The sequence below is a fragment of the Schistocerca gregaria genome, chromosome 6 (assembly GCF_023897955.1).
Source record: "Schistocerca gregaria isolate iqSchGreg1 chromosome 6, iqSchGreg1.2, whole genome shotgun sequence".
Taxonomy (NCBI): Eukaryota; Metazoa; Arthropoda; class Insecta; order Orthoptera; family Acrididae; genus Schistocerca; species Schistocerca gregaria.
This window is the reverse complement of record NC_064925.1, coordinates 443422656-443442632: the sequence shown is the minus strand read 5'-3', so window position 1 is coordinate 443442632 and position 19977 is coordinate 443422656. Positions and strand designations below refer to the sequence as shown.

At 42.2% G+C, this 19977-nt stretch overlaps 1 protein-coding gene across 1 annotated transcript in view; it reads left to right on the top strand.

Moving 5' to 3' along the window:
* Positions 1 to 19977, top strand: part of LOC126278905 (orexin/Hypocretin receptor type 1-like) — a 1200512-nt gene that overhangs the window by 247513 nt on the left and 933022 nt on the right. The window contains exon 2 of the mRNA XM_049979179.1: positions 8303 to 8350. The gene's annotated coding sequence lies outside the window, so the exon portion shown is untranslated. The remainder of the gene's footprint in view (positions 1 to 8302; positions 8351 to 19977) is intronic.

Sequence of the window (19977 nt, the reverse complement as noted above, 5' to 3'; positions counted from 1 at the left end):
TTCAAGTGTATCCCAAGGACGTATGATGGGACTGTTACCGTTTGCATTGTATGTGAATGATCTAGAAGAAAGCGTCGTAAGATCATGAAAGTTGAGACTGTTCGCAGATACTACGACTGTCTATAAGAAAGTAGCAACGCTAGTAGACAGTACCGATTTGTAGAACGACCAGCAGAGGACTGATAATGGTGCAACCTCTGGCAGTTGACCCTAAACGCAAATAAATATAACATACTGGGTATACTTTGAGGAGGAAGTCCACTACTGTACAACTGCAGTATTGATGACAAATTGCTGGAAACAGTATCTACCACAAAACTATCGAGACCGACCTTAAGTGGAATGACCACATAAAACAAATAGTAGGAAAAGTAGATTCCAGACTGAGACTTATAGGAATGATCTTAAGTACATTCAATTAATCCTCCAAGGATGTGGGTTACAAGGCGCTTGTTCTACCCATTCTTGAGTATTGTTTATCGACATGGAATCCTTATCGGGCACGTCTTATAGAAGAGATAGAGAAGCTCCAAAGAGGAGCGGAGAGAGTTTGGTCATGCGACGGTTTAGTCGGCTCGAGAGCGTTATAGAGATGCTCAGGAAACTCCAGTGGCAGACACTAAAAGAGATACGACGAGCTGTGCATCATGGAGAGGTTTGCTACGAACATTCGACACAGAGCATATTCCGGAAAGAGTCGGACAACATACTACTTCCTCTACATACATACATATAACGAAATGATAACGACAAGAAAATTAGAGAAATTAAAGATATTACAGAAGCTCACCGACACGCACCATTCGCAAGTGGAACAGGAAAGCTATAACAGAAGTATCAAAGGTATCGTCCGCCATACACCGTTGGAAGGCTTGCGAAGTTTGACGTAGATGAAGACGTGTGTAGATGAGAATTTACATAGCAATATACACAGAACGGAAAAAGTTGCAATACAAAAAAATAATCAATATATAGTAATGAAATTTCGGTATCATATTTGCTAAGGTAACATACGAGGCTTATTCCGAAAGTAAGGTCCGATCTGTCTCGAAATAGAAACCACAACCTATTGGCTCCTGTCTCGGGTTCTTCGGCCGACGTTCATCTAATGATTTTACTGACGTTTTGCCACTACGAGTGGCTGGCATTGTCAAAGCTTAACCCTCCATTGCCGGTGGTGAACTGGAGGAAGATCAGACTGTCTTCGATGGCCGAAGGAGAAAAGGGACCCACTTGCAATGTCGGGAATATACCGTATACCATTCGCATGTGGAAAAGTGTAAGTCGGAATGACTGGCAGATCAGTTAACACCAGGATCAAACAGCATAAGCGACATTGCAGATTGGGGCAGGTGGACAAATCGGCCGTGGCAGAGCACGCACTGAGTGAGACCGACCACTTCTGGCTGTAGAGAAGCACTATCACACGCGCTTGTTGAGAGAAGCTGTAGAAATACAAAAACACGAGAACAGTTTTAACAAGAAAGAGGAAAGCCTTAAAGTAAACGGATCCTCGCTTCCCGTACTGCAGCGAACGACCGTCGCAGGTAGGAAGAGGAGAACCGCACCGGAAATGACCTCGGAGAAGCCCTCGTACGTTGGCGCACCAGGTACATATAGTCTACGGCCGCGAGCTCGGCTCCAGTTCACCACCATCAATGGAGGGTGAAGCTTTGACAATGCCAACCACTCGTGCTGGCGAAACGTCAGTAAAAACATTAGATGAACGTCGGTCGAAGAACCCTAGACAGGAGCCAATAGGCAGTTTGTCAAAAAGTGGTCACGAAAGCCTTAACAGTTTTGAATCCGATAAAGCTTTGCATAGTTGTATTGGACAGTGTCTCTGGTATGCCCTTTGATCATGTCACGTCTGACAGTCAGTTCTTAGCGCACAGTGAGCATGTAAAAATGCCTAGAAAGGCCGGCCGCTCTGACCGAGCGGTTTTAGGCGCATCAGTCCGGAACCGCGCTGCTGCTACGGTCGCAGGTTCGAATCCTGCCTCGGGCATGGATGTGTATGATGTCCTTAGATTAGTTTTATAAACTGCCTGTCTAGAACGGCGACGAATTCTCCTGTAAGGCATCGTGTCGGCGTTCAATGCAAACCATCGAGAACATAGAGTTCGCCACAACATCTGGAGACAAGAAGAATCGCATACCAGTTAAGAGTTTGCTGCTACTGCACTTGTCGACTTTGTGTTTTCTGTGGTTGTAGACTTAATTTTAGTATTGACATTAATGATACATTCGATCATGGTAATGGTTGGCTCACTGTAGCCATTGTGCGTGGAGGTACGGGAGTTCCTAAAGTACCAGGACTTGAAAGTTTTATTGATAGAGACACTATTGCCTATCGTACTTACCATATGGCAGAATTTGCAAATAAAGACTTTGGTAAATCAGCTTATATGTCGCCTTCTGCACTGTCTTTGTATACTCGTAATAAGAGAAAAATATCTGTAAATGAGCTTGTATTCATTTGGGTTAAAGGTAAAGGACTATGTGAATATGTAAAGTTTGTTGGTGACTGTACTTTGTATTTTCATAAATAACGTTCTTACGTTTTTTTCGTTTTTTTTTAATGCTGAGTCAGTCCTTCCAGAAATCATCCATTTTCCAATTTCTGTACATTTTTCATTTAGTTACTCGTATTTTGCCTTAGCTTCCCTGTACATCCTATATGTTTCATTCCTATGTGACTCGTAATCCCATATTCCCGAATTTCCCAGAGTATTTGTGTCTCCGTTCTTTCGTCGAACAACTGAAGTATTTCTTCCATTGCCCATTTTTTCTTCGCAGTTTTGTTTCTTCTAACTGCGTTTTTGCTACAACTTCTGTGAAACTTTTTAAGAGGTCCATTCCTCTTCAACTGAACTGTGTACTGAGCTATTCATTATCGCTGTATCTATAGTCAGTGAACTTAAGCGTATCTCTTCATATCTCAGCAATTCCTTATCCTATTTCCTTGCGCGTTACTTTTTCCAGACTAGTTTCTCAAATTTCAGCCTACTTTTCATTATTACTAAATTGTGATCTGAGTCTATATCAATTGCTAGGTATGCCCTACAATCCAGTATCTGACTTCAGCATCTCTATCTTACTATGATGTAATCTAACTGAAATATTCCTGCATCTTCCAGTCTTTTCCAAGTACACCTCCTCTTGTTCTGATCCTTGGTTACAGTGTACGATATTACCACCTGAAATTTATTGAAGAACTCAATTAGTCTTTCACCTCTCTCATTCCTACTTCCGAGTCCATATTCTCGTATACCCCTTTCTTCTACTTCTTCACCTACAATCCCATTTCAATCCTTCATGACTGTTAGATTTTCATCTCCCTTTAAACTACTGAATTTCTCGTTCAGTATCCTCATATAATTGGTCTACCTCTTCGACTTCTGCTAATAACGTCTAAATGTATACTTGAAGTATTGTTGTCGGCTTGCTGTCGATTTTGATGAGAACTACTCTACGACTGAAGTGTCCTACCTTCCGATTCATAACAAATCCTCCTCTCGTTATACCATTTTCTGCCTACACTCTTCTGACCAGAAATTCTTGTCTTCTTTCCATTTCATTTCACTGATCCCCACTTCACCTACATTGAGCCTTAGCATATTACTTTCAGATCTTCTAGCTTCCTTAGCAGGTTCAAACTTTCGACATTCCACGCCCCGACTAGTAGAACGTTATGCTTTCGTTCGTTGTTCAGTCTTTTTCTTATAGTGACTTCCCCTTGACACTCCCTTCCCGGAGACCCGAGAGATGACTAGTCATCCCACTTTTTCATGTCCTGTGGATAAAGGTTATGAACCTTTAATGCATTGGTTTCCATTGCCTTCCGCATCTTCATACCGTTGCTCATTGCGTATTTAACCTGACTGACCACTACATTTTTGCGAAGTAACGTTTTATATTATTTTTATACATATAGGGGTATGTGTTTCAGCGGGATAAACTATATTTATTGATGTCTGAATATGCAACTGTAGTTGAACTCTTTTCTATTCAGTTACAGGCACGCTTCAGTTTTAAGGATCTTAGGACAACACACGATCTTCGCAAACGATGGTCAATGAGAAGTTATCATCTTGATTAAATTAGTGTGTGTGTCGTCCGGTATTTTTATATGGAAGGGAAAAGTAATGATAAATCTCACACCCATAGAAGTCTGTCTTTTGTACATTTGCCTAGATTATGTTCTCTTGAGAGCGATAATAGTTTATTGGCTACTGGTGTACCCGTAACCGTTAAAGTGAGTTTCTCACCGAAAGGAAAAGTCATTTTATTTAGGGATTTAGTCCTAGCAAGAGGTTTACTGCTGTTTTCCGAACAAACAAGAAATGAAACGATCTGTAAAGATCTTGACCTAATCCACAAATATATTTGACACAATAATTAGAGTAAAACATACTAAAAACACTTAAAAAATAGATCTCTAGGACTAGACTGCTAATCATTCCACGAGCTTTAGAGCTACTACGTCCGTTCCAACGGAGACATAATAAAAATTACATTACTGAAAAGCGACTGTTTCCTACGCCATGTTCCTTTGCGACGGTCAATGAATAAATACTAATAGAAATATAATTAGCCAAATTCCGTAGTACATGCAACACACCCAGTTCCTATGGAATGGTTGATAAATAAGATTTTAATAGAAATATCTCTTAACCCACTTCTATTGCTCATACAATATACCCACCTGAACAGTTATTGAGTTTGAGGGAATACATTTCAAGGTCAGATAAGCATGATGATCTCGGTATAACTTTGTAGACTGTACGGAGAGCGTGATTAAGCAGTACTGTGAATAGTAAGTAAATATTAGACTAAGTGTGTTATTTTACGAATGTCAGGAAATCTACAGAAAGTTTATAGGTTCCAGTAGGGAAAGTAACTGTCACACTGGAATGCTTCCTAATGAAAGTTTCTAGCAGTAATTGTGTGTGTGTGTGTGTGTGTGTGTGTGTGTGTGTGTGTGTGTGTGTGTGTGTGTGAGAGAGAGAGAGAGAGAGCGAGAGAGAGAGAGAGAGAGAGAGAGAGAGAGAGAGAGTGGCTGTTAATGATAGGGGCACTGATCAATTATTTTATCCGGCAGCCAATATGCTATCTGTCTACATGAATTTTACGTATGCTTCGTCACCTGATTTCCGAAGCTGGCGAGTACATAAGCAGCGTAGCCAAATCGCTTGTGTAGTCACAGGTGACGTTAAATTTTATTGCATTGCTTGTTGGATAAATACATCCACTGTATAGGCAAGTGGCACTGCTTGGAAATATGGAAAAAATCTTGAGTGCACAATTCTTTATTAAGAGTTACGCGTTTCGAAATTTCATCAATAGAAAAAAGATTTTAAGTTTGATTTGAAGTTGTGCCAAATTTTATTGCGTTTTACATTTTATGTTACGTAGTTAATATACGTGCGTAATATTTCCATAACATTTAATTCCATAGAGTATGTGGAGTGAGCTAGCGCCTCGGCCGAGCCGGCCGGGGTGGCTGTGCGGTTCTCGGCGCTACAGTCTGAAACCGCGTGACCGCTACGGTCGCACTTTAGAATCCTGCCTTGGGCATGGATGTGTGTGATATCCTTAGGTTAGTTAGGTTTAAGTAGTTCTAAGTTCTAGGGGACTGATTAACTCAGCAGTTAAGTCCCATAGTGCTCAGAGCCATTTGAACCAGCCTCGGCCGAATGAAGGTCATTCGCTATGGCCATGGACTGACGCGTATCACGTTGGACACAGATCATAAGAAGATGAAAGAACGTCGCTGATCGCTGCACTTAGACTCTTGTAAATAGACGTTGTTAAATTTTCCTTTTTGATTTGAATGCGTAATGTCTGTTCCTTCGAAAGAATAGACACCACGCAGATCCAGCAGCTGTCAAACGCTATATAGAAATTGAAGGGGGGATCACTGCTGTCAGATGCAACGTGGACATTAAGCGGAATCAGTGGCGACGAGCGGAAATGTGTAGCGGTTGGGATTCGAACCCGAGATCGCCTGCTTACTAGGCAGGTGCGGTAACCACTGCGTCTGCCGTAGATCCCGAGTTCGAATCCCGGTTCTGAACACGTTTTCGCTCGTCGCCGCTGATTCCGCTTAATGACACGCTGAGGCTGACTGCAGTAATCCCACCTTCAGTTTACATGTACTTATTTTTCGATGAACAGTGTAGAAATGTTTGTTATTATTGAAAAGCGAGCGTATGCTGCATCCTGTTCCTGTGAAATAGTCAATGAATAGAATACTAAATGAAATACGTTTATATCCCATACCCATAGGACATTCAACACACACAACCTAAAAGTTATTGAATTGATGAGTGTATATACACTCCTGGAAATTGAAATAAGAACACCGTGAATTCATTGTCCCAGGAAGGGGAAACTTTATTTACACATTCCTGGGGTCAGATACATCACATGATCACACTGACAGAACCACAGGCACATAGACACAGGCAACAGAGCATGCACAATGTCGGCACTAGTACAGTGTATATCCACCTTTCGCAGCAATGCAGGCTGCTATTCTCCCATGGAGACGATCATAGAGATGCTGGATGTAGTCCTGTGGAACGGCTTGATATGCCATTTCCACCTGGCGCCTCAGTTGGACCAGCGTTCGTGCTGGACGTGCAGACCGCGTGAGACGACGCTTCATCCAGTCCCAAACATGCTCAATGGGGGACACATCCGGAGATCTTGCTGACCAGGGTAGTTGACTTACACCTTCTAGAGCACGTTGGGTGGCACGGGATACATGCGGACTTGCATTGTCCTGTTGGAACAGCAAGTTCCCTTGCCGGTCTAAGAATCGTAGAACGATGGGTTCGATGATGGTTTGGATGTACCGTGCACTATTCAGTGTCCCCTCGACGATCACCAAAGGTGTACGGCCAGTGTAGGAGATCGCTCCCCACACCATGATGCCGGGTGTTGGCCCTGTGTGCCTCGGTCGTATGCAGTCCTGATTGTGGCGCTCACCTGCACGGCGCCAAACACGCATACGACCATCATTGGCACCAAGGCAGAAGCGACTCTCATCGCTGAAGACGACACGTCTCCATTCGTCCCTCCATTGACGCCTGTCGCGACACCACTGGAGGCGGGCTGCACGATGTTGGGGCGTGAGCGGAAGACGGCCTAACGGTGTGCGGGACCGTAGCCCAGCTTTATGGAGACAGTTGCGAATTGTCCTCGCCGGTACCGCAGGAGCAACAGTGTTCCTAATTTGCTGGGAAGTGGCGGTGCGGTCCCCTACGGCACTGCGTAGGATCCTACGGTCTTGGCGTGCATCCGTGCGTCGCTGCGCTCCGGTCCCAGGTCGACGGGCACGTGCACCTTCCGCCGACCACTGGCGACAACATCGATGTACTGTGGAGACCTCACGCCCCACGTGTTGAGCAATTCGGCGGTACGGCACCCGGCCTCCCGCATGCCCACTATACGCCCTCGCTCAAAGTCCGTCAACTGCACATACGGTTCACGTCCACGCTGTCGCGGCATGCTACCAGTGTTAAAGACTGCGATGGAGCTCCGTATGCCACGGCAAACTGGGTGACACTGACGGCGGCGGTGCACAAATGCTGCGCAGCTAGCGCCATTCGACAGCCAACACCGCGGTTCCTGGTGTGTCCGCTGTGCCGTGCGTGTGATCATTGCTTGTACAGCCCTCTCGCAGTGTCCGGAGCAAGTATGGTGGGTCTGACACACCGGTGACAATGTGTTCTTTTTTCCATTTCCAGGAGTGTATTTCCCGTTCCATGTAAAACCATTGAAAGTATGAAATGAAGTAAAGATTTTGTTAATACTGATCCTAACTTTTGTCACAACGCTAATATATCAAATTCACTTTTTTATGAGTTAACTCCCTTTTGAAATCTGTCACCATTTTTCTTTTATATCAAATTCACTTTTTTATGAGTTTCTTTTGAAATCTGTCACCATTTTTCTTTTAGAAACGTATGTAAAGAAAGAGATGCTTCTCAGATACATGTAGTAAAAGTTTCAAAACGTCTCATATTTTCATGACCTGTTTCGGAATTTAAATAATTCACTATTTGGTCAGAAATGTGGATGTTATACTAAAAAGTAATGAGACTGCACATAGGATGAGACACAACTTTTTGATTCTCGCAAACGAATTTAGACATCGTCACTACACAGCAGAGGACAACCCGAAAAATTTTTAATTTATGTTCTTTCCCAATCACAAGTTTGTCTCGTACTCAAATGAATGCGTGTTTTAGATTTCTTGTACACTTATCCATCCTATTTCATTCTCTTTCAGGTGCTATTAATGACTATCTAGCACTGATCATCTTACGGCTGAGAAGAGGTACGTGCGTTGCTTTTCATATTTTTCAAATATTTCCTTTTTTTAACGTTACTTGAAATTATTCAATGCAGTACTTACTTCCAAGCCTTAATTAATTTTTCTAAAAGACATAACAAGTAATATTGCACCCTCTACAGATTGTCGTGGGCTGTAAACAGTGGTAAATTCCACTGTGAAAACATTACAGATGATTGTCGTTTTCTCATGTAGCTCTACCGACGTCGATGTGACAGACTGCTGTTTGTTACAAAACATAAGCAACCTAGAAAGACACACAACACACGCATTGCTCATTCAGATTGCCGTACCACTTGAAATATTCGTTTCGATCATTTCTTTCTTATCTAAAAATCAGCAGTGTCCCCACATGCCAGTATAATTTTGACGTTAGAGGTCTGGGACACATTGCCGGCCGATAAGGCCGAGTGGTGCTAGGCGCTTCAGTCCAGAACCGCGCTGCTGCTACGGTCGCAGGTTCGAATCCTGCCTCGGGATGGATCTGTGTGATGTCCTTAGGTTAGTTAGGTTTAAGCAGTTCTAAGTCTAGGGGACTTTTGACCTCAGATGTTAAATCCCATGGTGCTTAGCGCCATTTGAACCAATTGTATTGTTTTTTTTGGGGGGGGGGGAGGGGGGGGGGGAGAGTAGGACCCTATACATTATATTTACGAAAGATGAACTGATGCACAGACAGCAACGACAGCAAACACTTCTTCTATTATGACTGCAGCTTCGCATAATGAAATACAATAATGACGAAAGACATTTCAAGGCTGCAAACAGACTAGGCTTCATCAATAGTGCTAGTAAAGACCCAGGGAATAGAGTCCACTATGTTATGTCAAACACGGTGCTTACTACTTGACAGAAAATATAAACAGTTGTTAGCCATCTGCTTACAAAACGAATGAACAGCATTTAATTAAAATATTATTACTGTAGAATTGAGAGTAGTGTTATGGTTATCATCAGTCGGTCTTTCAAGAAGTATGTCCCCAGTAAGTAGATTAAGGGTGAGAAAGAGGCACACTGGTTTAATAACAGTATTTAGAAAATGCTGAGAACGTGGAGACTCTTTTACTATTTGAGGGCGTAGCAGTGCTGATGGGGCAATATTAGAAGCTCTTGCGTGTACAGACAGAGCTATGCGCCTTAATACAGGGTGGATAGAAACAGTCTGAAAAGCTTATAAAGTTATAGCAGGACATTTTGTGCTGAGAAATAATTGTTAAGAAAACAATCAGGTCGTTGCGTGCAAATCCAAGCAGCCTGACAAAGTTGGTGTCGACATATGCGTTATTTGTTTGGTTTCCCCAAATCGAACAAACGTAGCGCTTTTTTTGTCATAGCTTAAAGCTGTATCTTATGAAAAAGGCTCAGTTTTAACTAGTATTGAGCCTTTCAATAAGTGACAGCGTATGGACCCCAAGAGGTCTGCGCATTACCGCACTTTATGGTGCGCAAGTACTTGAAGGATTTGAGCGTACGACAACATGATTGGGTAACTTCAATCCTAAGCAACACAGAAACGGCGCAAGTTATCGTATTTTTATCTTAACATTATTTCTCAGCACAACCTCACCTGCAATAGCGTTACAAGTTTTATATACTGTCTATAGCCACCCTGTATAATTTCGTCCGCTTTATAAATTAGCAAAAGATTTTCCCGAAAACCCTAGAAAATTTCTCTCGTACGTAAATTTACGAAGCTGACTTAAAGCTTTCATTCAGTCACTCATTGACATTTCTGGAGCGCAAAGAGAATACAGCAACATGAAAGCAAAATTCTTAACACGTAGAACGGCTGACGTAATATGAAGGCGCTTGGGAAAAATGGCAATGAGACGCGGACGTAATATAACGTCACGCCAATTATGATGATTTTTCGTGGTGTCAAATGTGTATTTATGGCACCTGAAGACGTCTATCATGTCTGCAGGCTTGGTTGCTTCTGCTAGATAGTAGTGGCGTTATCATTGGAAAAATTCGCTCTTTTTCGAAATCTTCGTTACCGTTAGCTGACGTTCATGTTTTCTATGATTCGTGCGTTTTGGTTGCTCCTACGTTGATTTTGTGTTCAAAATGAGCAGTCAAGAGGAGAAAGATCTGGAGCAAATTTTTACCGAATGCATGATGCGCTTGCGGGTGAAAGGACGAAATAATGATTACGTTTCAGATCACACGTATAACATATTGTTATCCCCTATTGTGTTGTTACGAAGGATTTTTTGTAGATATACCAGGATATCAATCTGAGCATATTATTCCAGCTTTGTAATGGTGGGCCACCTGTCTCTCCATCTTTCAATTTGTATCACACTAAACTCCCCTATGAACGATAAATTTTGCTTTGTTCTTATGTGCTGTACGTTTTTGCGTATTGAAATTGGGAGTAAGAGAAATTTAAACTGAAAGGTATCTTGTTTCCTTACTGGGGCAGTCTATGTATTTGAATATCAGCACTTTCTTTCAATTTTTTATTCCACAATAATTATTATTAAACTGAAGTTTAATCTGTGGATTCAGATTTACCACTCGAATGCCAAACAAAATACTTATAGTTTTAAAATTCAAATTACATATGTGTACACGTGAGTCATAACTTCCCAAAAACCACATATTTTAGGCAGTGGAGAGGTAATGGAAGCCAAGTACAAGACCACCACCATAAATGCTAGCATGTACTGTACAAGATCATTCATACAAAATTATCATACATAGTTACCAATGTTTGACCACAATAGGGACTCTCAAATGGATTACATGGAAATAAGTGCCCAAAGCTGCTGAAAAGCAAATGGTCCAATTGAAAATCAGTAAGCTCACAACTACAGTGAGTTTCACACAGATCGAATAGTCTCAAACGACTGGAACAATTATCTACTTACTCCCATCTATCTATACGAGGAGTAAATACACAATGATTCAGCTGCCCCTGCCTTTGGATTTTATGCAACCTTCAAAAGCCACGTGCGAGATTTTCACATTCTTTCACTCGCTATGTGCAATCTATTAGTGCTATGGGAAAATAAACAAGGTCTTTTTGTAGGAAATTTTATGTAGTTAAATTTTGTACTGGGAATTCGAAAACTAAGACCTCTAGCGAAAACCTATCCCAGTACAAAATTTAACTACATTACATCTTCTATAAAAACGGTATTGTTCATTTTTTCTATAAGCTAATAGTTTGTATGTCGCAAACAAGAGAACATAAAATTCTTGTGAGGGGTATTTAAAAGCATTGCGAGATGCATAAAACCCAGCGTTAGGGGCATCTGAATCACACTGCGTAAAATTGCTCCTAAACCACTGGACTGAACTCAGCCAAGCTTGGTACACCTACCACTTACTGTGTGAAAAGAATTACTATTGAGGTCAGAATCACCTATGGTCCTTTGGGATCTGTGTTGGGGGTCAGACTGAGGCATAATTTAGGAATGTCTGTGGCAATTTTGACAAAAATTTCGTAATTACATGTCTCATTATTAGTTTTATTTTAGTTATTATCTGTATAAAAATAGTGTGGGGTAAGACACCCCTACCAACTTGAGGGGTGAGAGAATAGACGAAAAGCCATGGCATGTAAAAATATTCGGTAACAACAGACACCATAGGTTTCGTAGTCGTTGGGCTCATTGGTGACAGTCTTGAAGACTTTTCAGTCGTAGGATTTGGCAAGGGGTAGGGGCTAGTGAAAAGATAGCTACATATAACTATACCTCTGTAATGTCTAAAGAAATCACTTGATATTTGGAGGAAAAATGCTGTGAGAATAAAACACTCTTAGCACCGCTATGTCTGAGGGTTGAGATGAGAATGGGTGATATAAAATCTTAACCCGGAATGCCTGGAGTAATTTCAACCCAACTTGGTACATAGGTGGGTAAGTTACCCCTGCTACCCCTAGAAGTATTGGTGAAAATGCAAGTTTTATTGTATTCCCTGGACCATAGCGATAAGCACAAGTTTAAGGAAAGATTGGAATGTGAGTGAATGTGCAGAAATGAGGTGAAATACTTACCCTGTTACAAGTAAAAAAGTATTTGTTCCATTTCTACATCTTCAAAGTTGAATTCTTGACCACAACTTTTGTGAAACATCTTACCAAGTCAGAACTGTGTGTTTCCTCCGGATTCAGATGAAACTGCAGGTCGAAATCCCCTACAGCTACATATGAAATATATGTGTTACATATGTCAAATACACGTGAAATGTATATGGTTGAAATACATGTGACATAAATGTACGTGGACGAAGTGTTGCTCAAAACGTAGTATATGGTGCGAAAAAAAAAACAGATTCACAAAATTACAGTAAAATATCCTTGACCTACGTCTGATGTAGAACCGTAGAGTAAATTCTAAGCTCGAATATAGCGAGCTACCTAGAGTACGAGGCTTCTGACCGTTAATCATTGGGATTCAGAAAACATCGTTCGTGCCAAACACAGACACCCTTTTCACGCAAATATCCTGCGAACCATGGATTCAGGCTGACAAGGAGACGTAAATTTCTGAAGAGCGTATAAAATACTGCTACACCGTAGATTGCGAAGGAAGGTCCCAGCTTATGCAATGGGTTCTCAAATGTGTGAGTAACTCACATGTTTTTGAGCAGCAGAATCTAATACGTTGTCCTGTACGACGAGTATTCACCACAACCTTACGTAATGAGTCGCCTAAGGTGGAAAAAAAATTCATGTAATCCTCGCTCTGTTACGTCGATTGAATATCTAAGTGTAACTTTGCTAAACGATATGAAATGAAACAACATAGTAACGCTTTTTTAACAAAGTAATTCGCCAAACATCCGTGCAAATTCAGAATTTCTTTGTTTTCGACACTAGTTTCAGCAATACAATATGCCATCTTCAGTCCCACATGCATCCGTTAAAAATTATCAATATTGGCATACTCTGGCCATCTGTTTCTGGATGTCGTGAATACTTAAGTGCTTCCTTCGAAAAAAACTTGAGAATTCACGACATAGAGAAACAGATGGCCCCATTATGTCAATATCTCTAATTTTTGACAGGTGTATGGTGCCTGAAGATGCCATATTGAATAGCTGAAATTGGTTGCGCAACAAAAAATTAACTTCTCAGTTTTCAAGGCTGTTTAACGCATTTCTTTGTTAAATATTTTACCAGCCGCTGTCCCACATCCTTAGTGGATCAACAAAGACATTTTACCTCAGTCGTAGAGAACGTGAGATTCTCACTATAGTGTACACTATCCGATCCAAAGTGTCCAGACACCCCTAATTAATGCGCAGCTGATGAATAGATGTCACGACATCCGCCAGAATAAAAGGATGCCAGGAATATTGTATCGTCAGTAGAAAAGCAGTAACGCCAGAATTTGTCAGTCAGGAGACCTCATTGACTTCGAACGTGGATGATTTCTCCTGAGTAACAAATCCATTTGGTATGTTTCAGTCCTTCTAAAGCAACCTAAATCGACTGTTAGAGACGTGATGGTGAAACCGATACACGAAGGAAGAACCAAAGCTAAACCAAGACCGGGTGGATCGCAAGAACTGACTGACAGTGTCTATCCGGCATTCCAGAGAATGCTGTAAGAAAGAACTACCCGTAGCCAGCGGAAGAAATCACTCTTGAGTTACAGAGACAATCGGTAGGCCAGTTGTGTTGTTATGGTCTTCAGTCCGAAGACTGGTTTGATGCAACTCTCCATGCTGCTCTATCCTGTGGAGCCTCTTCATCTCTGCATAACTGTTTCAACCGACGGTCTTCTGAATCTGCTTACTGTATTCATCTCTTAGTCCTGGTCTCCATCTACGACTTTTACCCACACCCCCAAACTTCCATCCAGTTTCAGACTGTGTTATATCAACCGATCTCTTCTTTTGGTCAAGTTATGCCACAGATTTATTGTCTTCAACATTCTATTCAGTACCTCGTCATTACTTACGTGATCGACTCATAGAATCTTCAGCTTCTTCTGTAGCATCATGTTTCGAAAGTTCTATTCTCTTCTTGTCTAAACTGCTTATCGTCCACATTTCACTTCTACACATGACAACACTCTTTACAAATACCTTCAGAATAGAAGTAACACGCCATTGGCATAAATCTTTGAATTATTCTACTGCAGGCTGGTTCCTACCATGGCTGTAAACTACCTTTCAAATGGACGGAAACAATGATGTACCATGAAGAAATAAAATTTTTACATTGGTTCGAAAATACGATGTTAGGCAATCTAGAAACCCCTTCAATAATTTATAAATTATAGAGTGCAGCAATCAGTCGTCCTTTTTAGATTTTATGCAAACCCAGAGTTCGGCTAGAAGCCAACCATTCTCAATGCACTATGTTTTATTCTCGATGCATGTAAGTCCCTGTTGTTCGGGCGTCAGTCACAGTTCTTTCAAAGAACATACAGTCGCTGAGTGCATCCACTTTCCTAATGAAAGGTAACCCTTCAGTAATTATTCTCGACAGTTTTCCACACCATTTAATTTTAAAGGATAATTCTCCAACTCTGTTCTCTCGATAAGAAGATATTATTCAGTGATCACAACAACATGGAGTCACTGTGGAAAGTATAGGGAAAAAAGTTATGTTATCATAACTCGTGTCACTCGATAAGACACAATTCCTGACATGCGTTATCGACGAGTTAACTTATAAACGCGGTCATAGACTCATAACGCTAACAACGTATCACTGCCTCTTTAACACAAGTGAACGTACTTGAGCGCAAGTTGCCCGCGAAAATAAAAAGGTTTACTGTGATTGAAGTTGGGAAACTTACTATTCAGGTCCCGTAAAATGTCACCGAAATGGATTGGAGAACTGTTATGATGCATAAAAAGCGAGTAATTGACGGAAGATCGAATAATGAAGGCCATCTCGAAGACAGCGTTAGGGAACTTCTTATTAATTCCAGCTGCTCATCTACTGCGTATCTATCCATATTCCGACAACACAATGAATCATACTAGCAATTGGTGGAGGTATGTGCGCAAATAACGTTTCCTTTCAATTAAACACCATGGTTTATTTCTTCGTCTGTGCATGCTTCCGGACAACACAGTGAATTAAGTTAGCAACTGGTGGACTATGTGAACTAAAGTTCTCGTTGCCTTTAAACAGTACGCTTTATTTCGTTGTCCATGCAAATGCCACCTAAAGCCTGTACTCGAGTGCCACAAGGACTGCTCATCGGTTGGTAGTCAGCTCTTGTAGTCTGTGAGAGCATAGTTAAATGTAAGCAATGAAAGCTGAAATTAGAGTTCACTTTTAGCGCTGAAGCTGAAATTGTTTTGTCTTTTCTCTTAGAGGAATGTTTCAACCGCTATGAACAAAGCGAGGGTAGTTAATAGTTCTGCTGCAGGCTGTTGACCGTTGTATTTTCGCATACGTCGCACATCACGAGGTTGTGATTAGGTTAGCACATGTATTTCAGTTCAAGGCAAAAAAGGCCTCGTCTACCGCGGTTCAGTCATTTGTCACAACTTGCTGTCATCAGAACATCTCGCTCTCCTGTTATAGCTAGTAGGGACTACTGTCAACATTGCTCCGCGTTACATTCCTCATTCGCTTCCTGCATTCTTCCAACGGTTTTACTTGAGGCCTTTTCAGACTCGCATTTCACATCTAATTTAGTTCAAGTAAACTGTCTCGAAGTACATCTGCATCCGTAATCCACGTGTCATTTCTAATTTTCTGGCAAGCTAAGGTTTCTTGCCGTTACATTCACGCATGGAGCATACATGGGATGAACGTATCTCTCTGTCCAGTCTATTCATCCTTGCTGACGCGATCGATACCTAGAAGTGAACAACAATGCTCTTGAAGTACTCGCCTTAAGCAGTGCGTGGTAGGTACTCAGCTACACATTTGCGAATGTGTATCTTCACTAAAATTTCAAAACTTATAAGCGTCTGTACGTATTCTAATCAGCTAGTGGTCATGTCTTCGGACGTCTGTCACTAGTACTTGAGTCTTTTTAGTTATCTGTATGTGCGAATTCTCTATTGGATCGTTTTCTTATCAATATTGAGCTATGGGGGAAAAACAAAACGTTTCAGGTTTGCGAGTTATAAAGTAATTCTGTCAGAGAGCGGCTGAAGTGATAATCCTGAGAAGAGTGTAAGATGAGCTTCAAAAAACTAAAACAAGGATAATGGAATGTAGCAGGGAAGTAAATCATGCGATGCTCAGGGAATTATATTAGGGACTGAGACACTGAAATTAGCCTGCTTTGCTTTTTGGGTGACAGAATAACTGATGATGGTGGAGATAGAGGGGGTACAAGACGCACACTGTCAAAGGAAGAAAACCGTTTCTGAAGAAGAGAAATTTTTAACATTGAATGTAGCCCTCCCGGTTAGCAGTGCAGCCTAACGCACGGCTTTCCGGACTGGGAAGGAGCGCCTGATCCCCGGCACAAATCCGCCCGGCGGACTTGTGTCGAGGTCCGGTGAGCCGGCCAGTCTGTGGATGGTTTTTAGGGGGTTTTCCATGTGCCCCGGCGAATGCGGACTGGTTCCCCTTATTCCGCCTCAACTACACTAAGTCGGCGATTGCTGCGCAAACAAGTACTTTACGTACGCGTACACAACCATTACTGTACCAGGCAATCATAGGTGTTACACTCGTCTGGTGTGAGACATTCCCGGCGGGGAGGGGGGGGGGGGATGTCAGCTAAAAGAGTGGTTCGGTGTATGGCGATGGAGGGGTGAAGTGGACTGCGGTATTCGTCGTATGGTTGTGGACCACTGCGGCTGCGGCAGGGACGGAGCCCCTCCGTCGTTTCTAGGCCCCCGTTTAACATACGATACAGTACAATACAACACTGAATGTAAAGTTAGTGGTAGGAAGTCTTTTCTGCAGGTACCTCTCTGGAGTGTAGCTTCAAACGTAAGACAAACGTGGATGACAATCGGTTCAGAGAAGGATGGAATAGAAGCTTTATAAATGTGGTACTACAGAAGAACGGTGATCGTTGTAAGGGGCAATCAGAAGTTTTTTGTTTGTGGGAGCTGCGGCAGAGTATATGCTACCCTCAGATGAGGGTATGTGATCACCGACATGTAGACAAGGGATCAGTGCGGCATCAATGTGTTTCCAACGTGCGCACGGTAAATGCGGAAACGTGAACAATGGTGACGTTATTACCAAATGCGCGCAAACAGGATCAAGGTGCTGCTGTTCTTTTCTTGGTTCCCGAAGGACCAACACCGGTAGACGTCCATCAGAGAATGAAAAATGTGTATGGGGCCAGCATGCCAGTCAAAAATCACCGTTTTGAAACGGTGGCCCAAGTTTCGTGCTGGTAGCGATTCGACGCAAGACGCCGGTCGATCTGTCTTGCGTCAACTCAAGTGGAAGACACTCGATCATACGCCCTGTAAACCTGATCTCTCCCCATGCGATTATCAGGACTTACGTTCCTTACAAATGCTTTAATGAGTCGGCAATACCTGTCTGACGGGGATGCGCAGCAATCAGTTAAGGGGTTCTTCATGCAGCAATACACGGTGTTCTACCAAACGGGCATCTTCAAACTGGTGCGTCGGTTGAATGGTTGTCAATGCTCACGGCCATTTTGCCAGATTCTCACAGCGATTCTGGACCGTACGGTCCTCGAACATAATCTTTTTGATTGCGTTTTATGGATGGGTAGGTCAAATAGCTAATGAGGAGGTACTGAATAGCATTGAGGATAAAAGAAATTTATGACATATCTTAATTACATGAAGGCATCTTTTTACAGAACTTCACTTGAGGCAACAAAGACGCGCCAATTTTTTGATGGATGGAACTGTGAGGAGTACATAAATTAAAGGTAGATCAAGGCTTGAATAAATTAAACAGGCTGAAATAGCCGTTACGTTTCGATAGTTATGCAGAGAAGAAGAGTTTTGGCCATGTAGACAAATACAGAGAGCTGCATCAAGCTAGACTCTGGACTGAAGACCACAAAAACAACATTAAACGGAAAAAAGTAAGAATCACCGGAAGCAAGTAGCAATTACTATGGTGTTTACGATTTCGGCAGAACTACAAGTAAGTGATACATGGAATCCTATTTCTGATAAAGATACTAGTGTATGAATCGTCTTCATGAAGTGCAAGGGCTTGGAAATACAGGATGTTTGGCAAAGACACATCATAAGTTACAAGACTGCAAGAATGAAGATGGATTCTTAGCTTATATTTAAATTATGTGTAGTAAAATATTTATTTATCTTTTAAAGCCTCGCCCGATTTCATTAGAATTTATCTTTGAAATACATGCACGTAAAACCTTTTACAGTTACGTTTGTGATCAAAATTTTCATTTTCCTTTCACGAATGTTTTAAGTGTCCTCTAGGGAACAAACGTCCATACAATATTGAAATTCCTCCGGTGCCAATTAAGAGCATTTTTGGGCTTCTGCATTAAGTTCTGTTGCTATGTGACGCCACGTCGCGTTTCACTCAAAATTCATGGAAGCCAAGGCACATAGAGAAAGCCATTAACAGACTAACAAAAAGAAATTCACAACCACGTGATGGGGCAACTCTGGACGCAAATGATGCAATTTCAAATACGTACGCCAATTAAGGTCGAGCCACCGTTTCTCATTGCTAAGGAATGCTCTTACTTGTACGCGCTAGTGTGGTGGTGACCGGCGGATGTTGCCTTGCAGAAACAACCTTGAGCTGTTTGAGCTGCAGCGCCGTACTCACGACGAACATCACTTTGCCCAGTTGAAATTGAATTGCATCTGCTGAAACGGAGAACACAAAACACCTTTCGTTGCGAGGAAGGCCGTACCGGATATCGCAGAAAATAGAAACTTACTAACCGGGACAAACTAAACACTTACTTTCGATGTGTAAGTCAAATTCACGACATGGTTTTGTGCTGCCTGACAAAAAAAGTGAAGCACTCAGAAACGCAAAGGTCGAACAGTAAGAAAACCACAGATAGAGAGGAAATGTGATGTTATTGCAGTGATTACAAAATCGAGTCAGATTTGCAAATAATTTGACAGCATGAGGCCAGATATCAGTACAGGTTGCAACCCTCTGGCCTGGGTGCATGCACTAATTCGCTTCGGCAGGTTGTCATAGGGCCGTTGTATCCTGTCCTAAGGCAAGCTGCCCCACAACTATTGTAGCTGGTTCTTGAGAGGATACACATCAGCACATAGGATGTCCACGACTTACCGATGTGGCGTTAGAGTTCCCTGGCAACTGTAACCTGACGTCATACCCAGGGGCTCCCCTCACCAAGACACCAGACGTAACACCAATGTGCTTCTCCAAGACGGGGGAAGAATGCGATCTCTCCCGTAGCAGCCATGAAAATGCACACACCGCGATTAACTGCTGAAAACAATCCGACACTCTTAATCAGCAGTCATTGCTTCCCGGTCACGTCATCACCCTAACGACAGCCATTTGTTTTGTCGTGTAAACGGCAGCCCACACATGGATCAGGATGTTACTACTCTTGGCTGTTCTCGGATGGCAGGTGCAGACATGAAGCGATAATGACCCTCCCTTGCGATAGGTGTGATTGACCGAAACATTGACGACAAATGTCCCTGCTCCCACGTTCCCCTGCGGTACAACATGGGGTGACTGTCGTATCGCAATTTGATCA